Genomic DNA, 14,093 nt, shown 5'->3' with positions numbered 1-14,093 from the left:
TTAATGTTTCACTTCACGAAATGGTGGTGTGCAAATCGTTCTCACCGGGTTCTCCCCGTATGACACTGTCAACCGGAGTTCCTTGGCCCCCAGGTAGAAGCAGGAAGCCGAATCTCACCCTCACAGACACGACATAGGTCTGGTGTGCAGTTTCCAGTCTTTAGCTCGGCAGGCGTCTAGTCTAATAAAATAATCATTAAATTTTATTTCATCATCGTCTATTTAAATACCGTACCGGCTTGTCAGCTTTTCACTATTGCACTTTGTTTACATAGACGGAGGATGCAGCTGCCACGGGAAGGACTATCAGGGTGTATGTTGCCGGGTGCCACAAAATGTAATCACAAACCGTTTTGCTAAGTGGAATACGTGTGTGAGAGTGTTCCTCCTGGCTTGCGGGAATTGGTGTCTCTTCTTGAGAGATTAAGCTTTTCAAAGGAGGACATTCATATCTCTTGCCGTTCTCAGCTAGATTAAGACGACCCGTTGGATTGAATTTCTTGATGAGATATTCAACTTCTTTAAATTAATATTTAGGGTTTTGGAAAGGTTGTTGAGCGACGGAATGCTGGTGGTAGAATATCGTCGATATCTCTATCTGTGTAGGTCACATTTTTTTGGTCCTTTTTTAAACGAGAAGCTCTGTGGATTCTTCCAACCTAAAAATTCAATTCAACATTCAATCAATGAGCTGACGTTATCGAAGTGTTATTTGTTTTGTAACCTTCCTTCTTTTTTTGCTCCTAACTTCCCACTGACATGCATGTAAAAACATGGAATTCATATCCTTTTGACAAGCCTCAAACACACACACAGCTTCGTATCTAGTATCTCCCAAAACGACACCGGAACCAAACACGACACATGCTGTCAGTCAAAGCAAAACACACACACAATTGATTCCCTGTTTTTTTGCTCACAAAAAATCAAAAATCCCTTCCCGGCAGACAAAATTCTAAATCAGTAAAGCAAAAGACAGTGTTCGGTACGGAAGTCATTGAACCGGAAGCCGGAAACGAATTCCGACACGCGGCACCTTTCCTGGATGAGAATTCCCGTTTCGGTTCCCAAACCGATTGCGATGGGGGACACTCGATTGAATCAATCACTATCCGTTTTCCGCCTGTCATGAATTGATTTTCCATTGGCTACATTCAAGAGGGTGAAAGCGTTCCTTCTTGCTTCAGGTTCCGCTTGCCTGGGTAGGCGAAAAGAACTTGGGAAGAGCTAGGAGAGAGGGGGGGGGGGGGGGGTGAGGTGTTTCCAACGTTTCAATCGAAGCTCTAATGCTCCCGTCACGATCAGGTGCATATCCGGATATTGCAGTTGCTTACAGCCGAACGAAACGGAGCGAGAATGCAATAAGGCAGAAAATGTTGACCTGACACTTGCACGCTCCGCTATCATTCTGTCTGTTCGCCTGCGCTTCTCACAGCTCACGTCGGCTCCAGGCGTTCAACGCTGGATAGGAACATCATTCATTATTTGTTCCACCAGGCTCCGTTACCCCCGGCAGATGGACATCCTTAGCGCCATTAAAGAAAGTACAGCGAAGGGTCCTGAAAGCGGATACGCTGATGATCCTTCTGGCCATCGCACAAACATGGGCCGGGGCAGAAGATGAAATTGATGTATCTGTTTACTTTCCGTGGCACAAATTGGTTTCATAAACATAATCGAGTGGGAAAATAAATTTCCATCGGATTCCATCGGGCTCGGGAGCCTGCACCAACGGCCGAAACCGTTCGTAATATGATGCGTGGATCGGATCTCGTTATGGCTATTATTTTTCACGCACGCCAAACGCTCCACACATTCGCCGGCAGACGCCCAGGACACGGTTAGGTGATAAGTGACACGCAAACCCGGTGTGATAAAAAGTAATGTTTATGCTCTACCACTCTACCGACCGTTAATGGAGGTTCGCCTTTTTGTTGCTGGTGGATGTGAGGACGCCCTACAGATCGGGAAATATGATATTTTAAGCAGCCATTTTTCGGAAGCACGACAGTGGTTTTTGTGGGGGATGGCGTTATTTTGGAACCCGCATCTCACGGGAGGTGGCTGGAGTTCTTCATCAACCGAGAGTAATCTGAGCGCTGTGTACCAATAATGTGCGACACCTTGATGGGTTTTTTGATATCTTCAAGGCATCCCTTTCCGCTATCCGGCTGCTGGAAGAGAGGATCCATTTTCCTGAAGATCACAGCCTGCGTTTGCAATCGTACGCGGATGTGCCTGTTGAATGATAAACACGATACCGGCACAGGTGTATGGGACTTCTTTTTTTCTGGCAGAATTCTAGCAAAACATGTTTATGAACTTTATGTGTAAAGAGGTGTAACATTACCAAGTCAATCGAAGGGTTTTGGTTTTCTGGCGAATGTTATGCAACATAACAGTATGAGGTGCATTACACCTGGTAATGCTTGTAGACAGTCATGTGTGATCGTGATATTCCATTAAAGAAACTTGATTTAGGGAGGGCCGGTAGAGCTTATCTCAAAGATTTTTACTCAAATTAAGGTCTAGCTTTTGTTGAATGAAACTCATAGATCTGTTAAGTTGAAGATAAACATGCCTTGAATCCACTTCCGAGCAGTAAAGAATACGAAATAAATTGTCAACAATCCTGAAGTTGTGATGCCTAATAAACATTAGTGTTAGGGATATTGTTAGGGCATTATTTATTATTTTTAAAGAAAGCTACAAAGATGAGTTGGTTGCTCTTGTTGGGATTGACAGCTGGAAAGTCAGCCCAGAGTATTGCAAGGTTTGACGATTCGATTTGATCTCCGGACCAGTGCCGCTATCGCCTCGGCCAACGGACCGCTCCATCAACGCCATCACTCTATATAAGTTGGGACCTACCAAGCTTTCTCTATCCATTTGAACGACCTAAAAAGACTTTATAGGCTTGATCGTCCGGTGCCATTCTCATGACATGAACAGGATCAGGACTATCTTTTGCAATATCTCTGCCAGAAACTCCATTTCAAAGTATTGCTTCAGAGACATTGTCCTATATTTTCCAGTTCCTAGATTTGTCTTGAAATAAACAGCATTTTACCGATATATTCATCACTGGGTTTTCTAGAAATCAATTAATATTTTAAACTTCAAAGTTGAGCTTCTCCGGACAAGAGGCCTCATTGCATTAGCATTCTGCTAAACCTTTCACTTAACTCCTCCAAACATCTAACTCACGTTTGTGCTTTGATGTCTTCGTCCAAGATACACACCGCACATTCCATCTGCAATTAACTGTCATTATAGTGTAGAGTTTTCTCCAAACTGCGAGCTTCAAAACATTATTCCAGAAATTGATTTCCGTGAACGTTTTGCTTCATTTAACTCTGTCGGGTTGAAAAGAAATCGCTTATCCTTGGCCAGCCCTTCTAGAAGGCACTGCTCTTCTAAGCCAAACAGCAAACGGATGCAGCAAACTTACATTTTCTACGCTCCCTCCTACGCTCCTTTGCCGTGTAAATGTCGTTCCGCCGTGCCGAGGTTTGCTCTCACCCCATGCATTTTTCATGGGTGACTTTTCTAATCGCTTTTCCAACACCCCTGTGTCAGTTTTTCAGCTTCCCTTTTGCCACGGTTCGGCGTTGGCAAGCATCCTTCATTCTACAGTTCGTGCTGAGCATTTGCCGTCCTTCGTGCCATTCCCCGCGGCGCCAAGTGTCGGTTTCTCAAGAGTCATGATAAAAGTAAGTTAACGAGATAAGAACGACCGAACGAATGCCGGTAAGCATGCAAACAAACAAGCCGGCGACAAGCACAGCCCGAGCTGCTGTCGTACGCGCTCACGGGATTATTTAAGCGTAAGGGTGGGCACGGCAGTACCGACATCAGCAACGCTGCTGCTGCTGCTGGATGGTTAGGAAAAGTGCCAAGAAAAACATATTAATCCGATCTCGTTGAAAGTTTGCGAGGCCTCGCGCTGCGACGCCGTCCGGGCCAACAACGGTTTTTAGTGTCAGTCTGGCAGAACGATGTCTGGTCCCGGGTGATGACCGTCCCGGGAGGGAAGGGAGTGAAGAAAACACATTTCCATCATGCTCCATGTGCTCGGTTTGATACTGTGCATGATTTTCCTGCCTCGCGGTTACCGGTACAGCCGTGCCGCGTTGTTTAATTACACCGGGGGAATGGTGCGGAATGGAGTTCAGCAGTCGCCATCTTTTTTTTGGTCGTTGTTTTCTTCTTAATGCCACAGTGAAAGATTTTACATAAACAGCTCCAAACAAAAACCCCGGCTCCACAGAAGCTAGTCTGGCGCATAAATCAGACCGAGCGTGGCGCACAAATCAGCAACAACTTGTCGAGAGTTGAGTAGACTTTTTTTAAAATTATTCCTCGCACCAAGCTTCAGCGCAAACAAACAGCAGCAGCAAGACGTTTCGGTTTTGCTTGTTAACGCTTTAATGTCGGTATATTTTCCCTTCCCATTTGAAGCAACACAATCGACACACACACCGAGAGGGCACCCCGACGTGCGGGGGGGCAAAACTTTAGATTAGACATTAATCCTCATTCTCATCCTACGGCTGCCACAAAACGCTAGAAAGCAGGCGAAATTGCAGACAAACAGCGGCGAAAAAAATCGGTGAGCCAGAAAAAAAAGAAGGAAACTTTACCACCATTTTCATGTGTGGAAAAGCGTTGCTGTTTTGACGTATAAAAATGAATCCCTTCGGAGTAAGATAAAGGAACAGAACAGGAACTCCCCCTCCTCCCCCCCTTCCCCACGGAGCACATCGTGAATTGCACGTTCGTTCGCTAATTGGGAACTAATTGGCTGTGTCAGGGTGGCTGGCGGCTAGGAAAAAGTTTTTCGCCTCCCATTCAATCCGACCGCGAGCTCGAGCGAGCGTTTGACTCGTGCTGCCAAACTATTTTGTGTGGAAGGAAATGGGTAAGCAGCCAATAAGTAGGAAGTGGTCTTTCCGTAGTAATGCGAAGTGTGCCGCTTAACTCGTGCTGTGATATGTGTCGGTGATACGATAATTGTGGAATAAATGGTAATAATCGATGGATTTTGCTGATGCCGAGAAGAACAAAATAATGAGCTTAGGAAGATGGCTTTTTCATATGAAGCATAACGTTTTGATAACTTTAAACGATAAAAAAGTTTCAATCGTTTGCCTAATTTTAGGCGAAATGGATGCATTTTTTCAAGATACTTGACATCAACCGACAAATGAAGATGATTCGAATAAAGGTTGAAAACGTTTCTTTGACAAAGCCGAATTTGCGTTCATAACATATCAGAAAATATTTTCATAACTTTTTTGTAAAAATAATGCAGTATTCTGCAGCAATATTGGAAGAAATTTTTTATTTTATTTTGGTTGAAGTAAGGGCTAAATTTTCTTGCTGGGTGCCAATGCAATAAAAAAACTAAACAAGAAGAACGTTGGTGATTAAATTCATATAGCACAGCATGCTAAATCCGTGATAGAACATGAGGGCTTCAAATAACATATATTTAGATACTAGAATTTAAGGTTCTTTTTAATTGAATTGAAACACAATGCAAGGCATAAGAAGCAGAATTGTATTGCTCAATCCTTAATTAAAGGACGTAGAATTTTTCAACCAATTTTCAAAATGTCAAATCAAGCAAATTTGCACCTCAAAAAGCATAATTTTAGGCGCTTTGCGATAAAAATCGCTTTCAAATGAAAATGAAGAATTGCAAATTTAAATAAAGTCTAATAGAGGCAAAATAAACTTTTCATTAAAGCATTTTTGCCAAGAAAGAGATGCCACCTTTTTGTGCTAAAACTTGTTTTCGGCTTTTAGTGCAACTCTAGAGGCTCTACTTTCCACGCTAAAAACTAATTCTAATTAGCATTATTCCTGACCGTAATAAACGAATCGCACGTCCATCAATGATGAGATGCTATTAGCACAAACGAACAAGCCTTCACTCGCTCTATCCCAACCCAAACTTTAGCCCCCCAAAATCAGAACAACCGGAAACGGATAACGAAAGATTGCCCCAAAAAATGAGAAAATTATAATTTTCATCATCATTAATCCATCCTACTTTGAGCGGTCGCGTTCCGGTGCTATTCCATCTGTGCGCCAATTTTTTAGCCTCTTCCATTCCTTGTTGAGCACTTCAAATCTGCACCGATGTGCTGCACCGTGCTAGCTGTCCATCAGCGCTTGCTGTCCCAAACTTTCCAACAACCCACAACAAACAACAACATTCCGGGCGCATAATGATTCACAAAACCGAAAACAACCTTCACTGCGTGCAATTTAAGCTAAGGATACAGAAATTCCGACGCTATTTCGGCCTCAGTTTTCGCACCAAAAAAAAACAACCTCAGCTAGCCAAACAAAACACCCACAAAACACCCGGAACGAAATCCTAGCGGGAAATGCGCCCCAAAAATATGCTTAACCTTCACACCACGGCAACACAACTCTTCGGAAATCTTCATCCAGCTCGCTGCTCTTTGTTGTGTTCCATTTTGTATTCTCCGGGTTTTCGCGTGCGGGCTTTCCGGTTCCGGATGGCGCTTGCGATGCCGCTCACCCAGCAGTCCGGCGAGAGCGAACCAACCGATGAATTTTTCTGCTTGTGGTAATAATTAATTATTCTTTCGCCCACTCTCTCCCTTTCTCTCAATGTAAAGCAACTTTAATAATTGTTCTTCAGGGCTCTTATGCTTGAACGGGGCGAACAAAACTTTCTCCAAGTCCTTTGCAGCACAAAGCGGTGAAAAAAAGTGTGCAACGGCAAAGAAGGAATTGAAGGATCGATTGTATTTGTAACGATTTTCTTCTTCAACAAAAATGAAAAAAAAGAAGTTGGGTCGGATGTTATTAAAAGCGTTGTTACAAGATGAATGAACGAAGCATGGTGCCCACCATCAGCAAAAGCGCACGTGTATGAATAATGCATTACACCTCCTCAATCCCGTATGGCATTCACGTCCCAAGCGTCCTGGCGGTTTCTAGCTAAAGTGTTTTCAATTTGCTCATTCGTATATTCATGCACGCGAGCATCGCTAAAGCTGGGATGGAAAACGAGAAGGAGATAAACGAAACAAAATGGATGATCTGCCATTAGTCATTAACTGCAATTCGAATCAGGCCTAGCCGGTTTTTAAGATGGGGTTTCATTTTCACCCCAGTGGCGTTTTTGCTTTCTTGCAAGTAATGTTTGCTGCGCTATTCTAACCGCCAACGGAACAGCAACAACGAACAACGACCAGCATAAATCAAACGCAGCCATTTCCGCTTCAACAAAACTCCTCTTGGAACTTCTAATTTTCTCCAAGCAGTCAAAACAAACACGCACACCGAGAAAGAAGGAACGGCGAAAAAGACCTGGCTGAAAGTGTGGACCAGGACAACCGAGACCGTGGCGTGGCCAGTTGTGCGTGAAAACTGTTCTCTCTCGAATGAAGAATCATCTAATAATCAATCAACCGCACACAATGGCGCATTTCGCAGTGCCAACGGAGAATAATGCCCTTTCCTGGCGGGCCCTTCTTTAGTCGATACTTTTGCTCGCCCAAATGCCCGCTTTCTTTAGACGTTTTCTCATCTGCATCCCCGAATCGATCGGCGAGTTTAATAAATATACATTTTTGTTCCTTATTTTTGGCCTATATCCGGCCGAACTTTTGACTTTTCCCATCCCCATTGACACATTATGATTTTCGTCCTCGAAGGTATAATTTCAATCACACTTCCCTTCGGATTTTTCCATTCCCCTCCCCGGGTCAACCAGTGACCCTGCTTAAAGCATAAGGATCACATTTAGCTTTCTTCCCCCCATCGCTCTGGCTAAGTGGATCTAGCAGTTTAGCGATCATCTATTCTGCAGATATCGTCTCCACTGCTCCTCGAACGCCAACCAAACACCACAACGGAATAGGTGCAAAGTGAACCAAAGCCTCATCACTCATAGTCCACCAGGGCCACCACTAGACCAGTCGTTTTGGTTGGTGGCGTAAGCCACCGGAGGCGAAGCTATAAATCGACCATCTTTAGACTCCTGACTCCTCCTTTTGGTCGGAGGAAGCAAGGCGCTGGTGGAATTCATTTTTATCTTGTTATCACGCAAATTGGAATGCGTATTTCTCTTCAAACGCGCGTTTGTGTGTGTGTGTGTGTGTGTGTGTGTGTGTGTTGTTTTTCTCCTCTTCTTTTTGCCACCACGGTGCCACTCGTTAAATGAAAACATTATCTGCAAATTGCGGTGAAATTGATATTAATTTTGTCAAGTCTAAGGTTGGTGTTCTGGCTTCTGGATAAATTTTCACAAATCCGAGGAACCGAGGAACTGCCGGGGACTGGCTTTGGCCGTGGGACATCGAGCATTATGCTAATGTGTTTGCATAGAGAAATTGTGTGCCCGGGGCGGGGGGATGTGAGGTAGGAAGCGGTAGACAAAATTAAATAAATTTAGTCTGTTGTGTGTTGGGCTGGCCACGCTTTGTGGTAGGAAGGAAGGTAAAGGGAAGCAGATTCAATTTAAAAAAATGATAACAGAATGAAATGGACAATAGAATAATTTGATAAATCTGGAATAAGATAGTGGAAAATACAAATATTATAAAACGATAATAGAAGAGATAACCGCCTAAATTTATGCGAATATAAATGTTTGATTAAACATTTCCCTTAAATTTAGGCTTTCGATACATTCGTTCCTATGAAATTCGCGTCTTACCCGACTCATCGAAACCGCTCTCGACGCTTAGGAAATTAATATCTGCCAAGCAGAAAACTGCCAAAAAATCTTTTGATTTCATTTCACGCAAACAGCTTGAACTCATTTTTGTAATCAAATAATTTTACTGAACCGCCGAAATTTATGCAATCCGCATCAACAATTCAAATATCACCGTTGCGCATGAATTTAATCTTTCCTTCTATTTTACAGGACAAACACTCTTAATAGATTTCTCGCGCATCTTAAGTAATAAATATAAAATAAATTAAAACTTTTCACACTAATCTTATCACCAACCTAAACCGGTGACAACTGCTTCAGATACCATTAATATTTATCAAACCTAATCTCACTAAAACTAGTGTCCCGTTAATCTGTTTCACACGAAAATCCTCACACGCGTTCGAAGAACAGACACCCCAAAAGATGAAGAAGGTTCTCATTTTTGGGCATTCCTTCCATAATCCACCGGGCGTATGCATGACACCGTCAGCAGCTCTTGTCTCGTAAAAATTTCAAAATTATTGCCTTTCAGCTGAAAACCACAGAAACCGCTAGGAGAAGGTAATCTTATCTGCACATACTTTACAGTGAGCGTGAGCGAAAGGAAAAAAAAAGTGAAAACGAATTTCTCATCTCCATTTCAAGTCCCCTTTTGCGAGGGAACCATAACCACCTCACACACACACACATGGTCATCGTCAAGGATATCCAGCTCGTACTGTGGCGGTGTGTTGGCGGTTCGATAAAAATTTACGCCACGCACAGGATAATAAAATCATAGAATCCTAATTGTTATCTTCCTAAGGGGTATTGTGTTTTTCGGGCACTGGGTACACACACACACACTCACAAAACAACCCTCAGAGGAAAAAGGGTGCTCAGAAATAATAATCCGGTCGGGTGTGAGCGTGCCAAAAATGCTCATTTCAAGCAGATGAACGAAGGAGGTTTGCGTGTGTATTAATAAACATTTGCTTTCATCTCATCGCATCGGCTCCCAGCCCAACCGAAGTTACCCTGGCACGGAAAGGGAGGGTTAGTTTTGTTTTAGCAGTTGCCACACAACCGCCGAACCTGCCTATTGTCTTTTGTTTATTGTTTTTATTTTCATTATTTTGCTATCCTTCCCGTTTTTTGTTTCCTGGTGAGCACATTTTTATCCTCAAGTCACACTCGTGCGTTGAGCTGCTAGTTGAAAGGCTACCAACAAAAAGAGGATCATTTTTGCGTGGCAGACCAGTCCGATAGGGCTGGTTTTTTTTTTTTTGTTCAACACCGGGTACCGGGAAGATAATCGAAAGCTTTTCGAAGTGCCACCCGGTGTGGTGCCAGCGGGAAAATGAATAATGCATGGATGAGATGAGATGAGCCGGCGGCAAATGAAACGATTGACAATACGGACGGACGGTACGCGAATGTGTGCGACCGTCGATAGCGGCAGCTCGCAGGATAACATCCCGGACAACAACAACCACCACCGCGACCAGGAATGAAAAACCCGGGGAGGGCAAAAATGAAATAACATTTAATGCGTTTATTCGCACCCAATCTTCGCTTAATGTGAGCAAACACGCACGGCATTGGTTTGGCCGATTTGGCCGGAAGAGGCCAACGGGCGGCGACGCGACACTGGCGGGAAAGGCAGGCCGTCTCGAGGACGCAACCACGTCGAGCACGTCGCTTTTGATGAGGGATAATAAATTCCGTATTAATGCACCAAATTGACTTCAAAAAACAAAAAAACCTGGAGCAATGTTGTTTGGCAGCGGCTTTTTGCTCGTCTCGGTTTCCGGTGTGATTTTTTTTATGAGTAAACAACCTGCTGCAGCAAAGGAGCGGAAAAGGGAATAAAGCTGAGCAGAGAAGTTTAATTGCAAATCGTAAAAAGTGTAGAGCGCCCTTCTAGAGGTTTGTCTCCTGGGATGGTTTTATTCCTCATACGAGTATCATGATTCTGCACGCATCCTTTTAGTGTGTACATGTTGTGGCGGATGCTGCGGAGCGATATAAAAGATGACTAAAAAGAGGCTATTTGGTTGGGTAACGTGAGGAAAAAAAAATGATGGAAAACAGTGGCGAAGAAGAATGTCGGGAATGAATAGGCAAGAGCTTAATGGAAGCATAAGGTTTTTTATTTTGATTCCCGTGCTGTGTCGATGGTTGGGCTGTTCGTCCATTATTACTGAAAAAATGGGGATGGATTGGCGCTGGAAGCCATCACACAAGCCGAGTTCACCTATGGAGAAGTTTATAAATTTTTAAAGTCAACATGAATTTTAAATTTGGATTACTTGTCTATCATTGTGGGTTTTTCTTACGGAATAATGGCTAAGCCGATTACTTTGGAACTATCTACGTTCCATGAAGATATCTTCTTTTTTCCTCAAAAAGCCTCCACTCTACTTCTTCTCCGTCCTTGGCACTAAAACCTCGAGAGGTCTCAACCTGCCAATTTCTGGCTTTCTGTGACTTAATGTTACCCGTAGTAAAGTAGTCAGCCCTACATACGTGTAGCCGGTTCTGCCCTGTGAAGACCGGCGCCGTTATCGCCTCGGCCACCAGATCGCCCCAAAAAAAGTCTCCATTAGTATAAAATAAAATAAAGCAATAAAATTCTTTACTAGCTCTTAACTTAGTTTAGTCTTTGATAATTACTCCTGAAGTTGTGCAACTTGGTTTTGGTATTGTTGGTTCATAAAAAAAACCAAGACTTCAAGTCACCAACTGAGACGAACGATCAGAAAATGCGTGATGATTTCCATTTTAATATTTCAAAAAGAACTTTAAGCAGTTTAAATTTACATTTATTGATCCAAAATCAAGACACAATAATCTTGAACCATTTAACAGGTTTTAAATAACATTTGAAAGAAATAATAAGTCCCAAGTACCTTAACACTCACTTAAATAAATTTAATCACTCTTCACTTCGGAGGTGAACACAGCTGTAGTGCAAAGCTGGCTGTCCATTAGAATAAAACAACGAAAATGAGCCTTAAAGCCTTCCCAAGGCTTTGAGTTTCAGGAAGAAAATAGAACAACATTTTTAAAGCTAAAATGAAGAATGGCTGCATACTTCCAGGCGTTATAACAATCAAATCAAAGAAGCTGCAAACAGAATTGTAAGATCTTCTCAATTAAAAATGCGCAGTTAAAAGAAAAAATAACAGCATTAAAGCTAAAATAAATATTGATTGCATACCGTTAAACGTATGAAATCTAAAACAAATATCTGTAACCCTTTTTTATGACGTACATTCCATTGAAACCCAGATCTTCGAGGATGAAACGAGGACCATTGATCAGAGGAATTGTATTCAATTTCAACAGCACCAGGTAGTCCTTGTCCTTATGCTTCGAGCAAGAACATTGAACACTATTTGCTTATTGCGCACCAAAACACCTATTCTCCTAGGTGATAAAATGAGATTTAAAGAATTTGCTTGTGTACGATTCATCATCTCATTACGTCTCCGGCACCGAGCTTCCATTGACAACGTCTCAATGACAAAAAAGAAAAAAACGCCAGGTTTTCAATAACCTCAGAATGAAATACAATATTTTGCGTCCTGCCTATAAAACACCCAAAACCCAACACCGAATCAAGTTTGCTCACAAATTTCCCATTTTCTAAGAATGTACAATTTCCCTGGGATTCGTTTCCTGTTTTCCCTCTTTTTCCATTTATTTTGTGTTCCTTTTTCAGCATATCGACATTCATTCATTTCCCAACCACCTCTTACATTTGACCCAAAAGGTTGTCATGGTTGTTTTCCGATTCTTTCGCTCTCTCTCTCTCTCTCATTCCGTTTTCGTCTGGAACGGTTCCATCCCGTCCGGTGTAAAATCACCGTTTGTCCCAGCGAAGCAGACAAAAAAAAAAAATGGAGTCCCATCAAGGATGGATGACTCCAAGACCTTCGAGCGAGGTGATCCTTTACAGTCGTCCTTTGCAGGGAAAGAATCGTACAGCAAAATCAAACAGCAACACCCGAAATTCTATATCGCATGGTTGCCACACATAAAGCAAGCAAAACCACCAGCCATAAAAATATGAAACCGAGGGATGGCGTCACACGAGGACATCTTTTTGTTCCATATCGAAAACCCGGCTCCCACCCCCACTGAAGCACCATTTCACCTTTCACCACCTTGTGTTTGATGTTTCTTTCGCTTGAAAGACTTGTGTCTATAGCGAAATGATTCGTTCGCTCTCTGTCTGTGTCTGTGTGTGACGGGTGAAGAAGAAAAAAAAATCCTCACGCCAAACCAGGACATCCGGGAAAACGCAGCGTTGCTAGGGATAAGGGAGAGCGACGGAGCCGACGATTTCTAAACATATAATAAAATTTTCATTTCGACCTCGATCTACGTGTCGATTCTGCGAAGGTTGACGTTTCCCGGGTGGAATGGATGAATGGAGCCGCATGGCATGGCTGAGCGCTCCATTTTCCCACCTTGCCAAGCTGTTGCCAGGCAGGGTTTTACGGCCTTTGTTGTTGTTGTGTTGTCACATTTGATGCGCATTGACGGTTGTGGCTCAAACTTTTGTGGGTTTTGGGGACACTTTCACTTCGCTCGCATCCCGATTTTTTCGCGCGCACACACACAGCAGGAAGCGCAACACGAGCCGCACTGTGTTTGACGACTTTCTTTCATTCCCGAATCCCTTTTTTCTTTTGGCTGGGCGGGAGCTTGTTTGCTTTTATTTATTTCTCGCTCTTCGCACACGCTTTTGTATGGCCAACCATTACACCGTGGGTTTGGCTGGTACAGTGCCCGGTCTTCATCGGGGACAACGGTCGATGTGTGGCAGGTTTTTTCCTCTTTTCGGCTTTCCCTGCGGGGCATTCCTAACACTCCTTAAAAGCCGAGACCGGCGAATGCAAGCTGTGAAAGGTTGCTTCTTTGTTTTGTTCGCTCGCTTTCTTGCCGGGTTCGTGTCAAATCTTACCCACGAGAGCGTAACAAAAAGCGCCAAACCTCGCGCCACCCCGAGGCTCGTTTTGGGAGTCATTTGCTGGGCAGCTCTGGCCGGGATGCTGTCTTGCTCAGCACTGCAGCAAGGAAAGGCCAGCAAACGAGCTTCTATTCACACACAAAAATCATAAAAAAGGTAAAAATGGTGCGAAATGGGAAAAATATGTATGCTTTCAGCTGGAAAGCTGCGCCGCTGGTGAAGGTGTCAAGGTAAAGAAGCACAGGTTGTCTTTGAATTCAATTCATTATATTCGTCTTTCCGTCTTTCGGAACGGTTTTTGGCAAGCTGAATGAATTTAGAGAAAGAAAGAGACGAACAATCGGTGAGTGCAGTGTGTTTAAATACAAAGGAAAAACACACAATAAATTAAATTTAGCACAGAAAGAAGCCTTTCGATTGGAG

At 43.2% G+C, this 14,093-nt stretch overlaps 1 protein-coding gene across 10 annotated transcripts in view; it reads left to right on the top strand.

The window, feature by feature from the left end:
* LOC118510739 (CUGBP Elav-like family member 2) overlaps positions 1 to 14,093 on the top strand; it is a 280,203-nt gene that overhangs the window by 88,400 nt on the left and 177,710 nt on the right. The window lies entirely within an intron of this gene.

Source organism: Anopheles stephensi, chromosome 3, assembly GCF_013141755.1.
Source record: "Anopheles stephensi strain Indian chromosome 3, UCI_ANSTEP_V1.0, whole genome shotgun sequence".
Classification (NCBI taxonomy): domain Eukaryota; kingdom Metazoa; phylum Arthropoda; class Insecta; order Diptera; family Culicidae; genus Anopheles; species Anopheles stephensi.
This window is presented reverse-complemented; position numbering and strand designations above follow the sequence as displayed.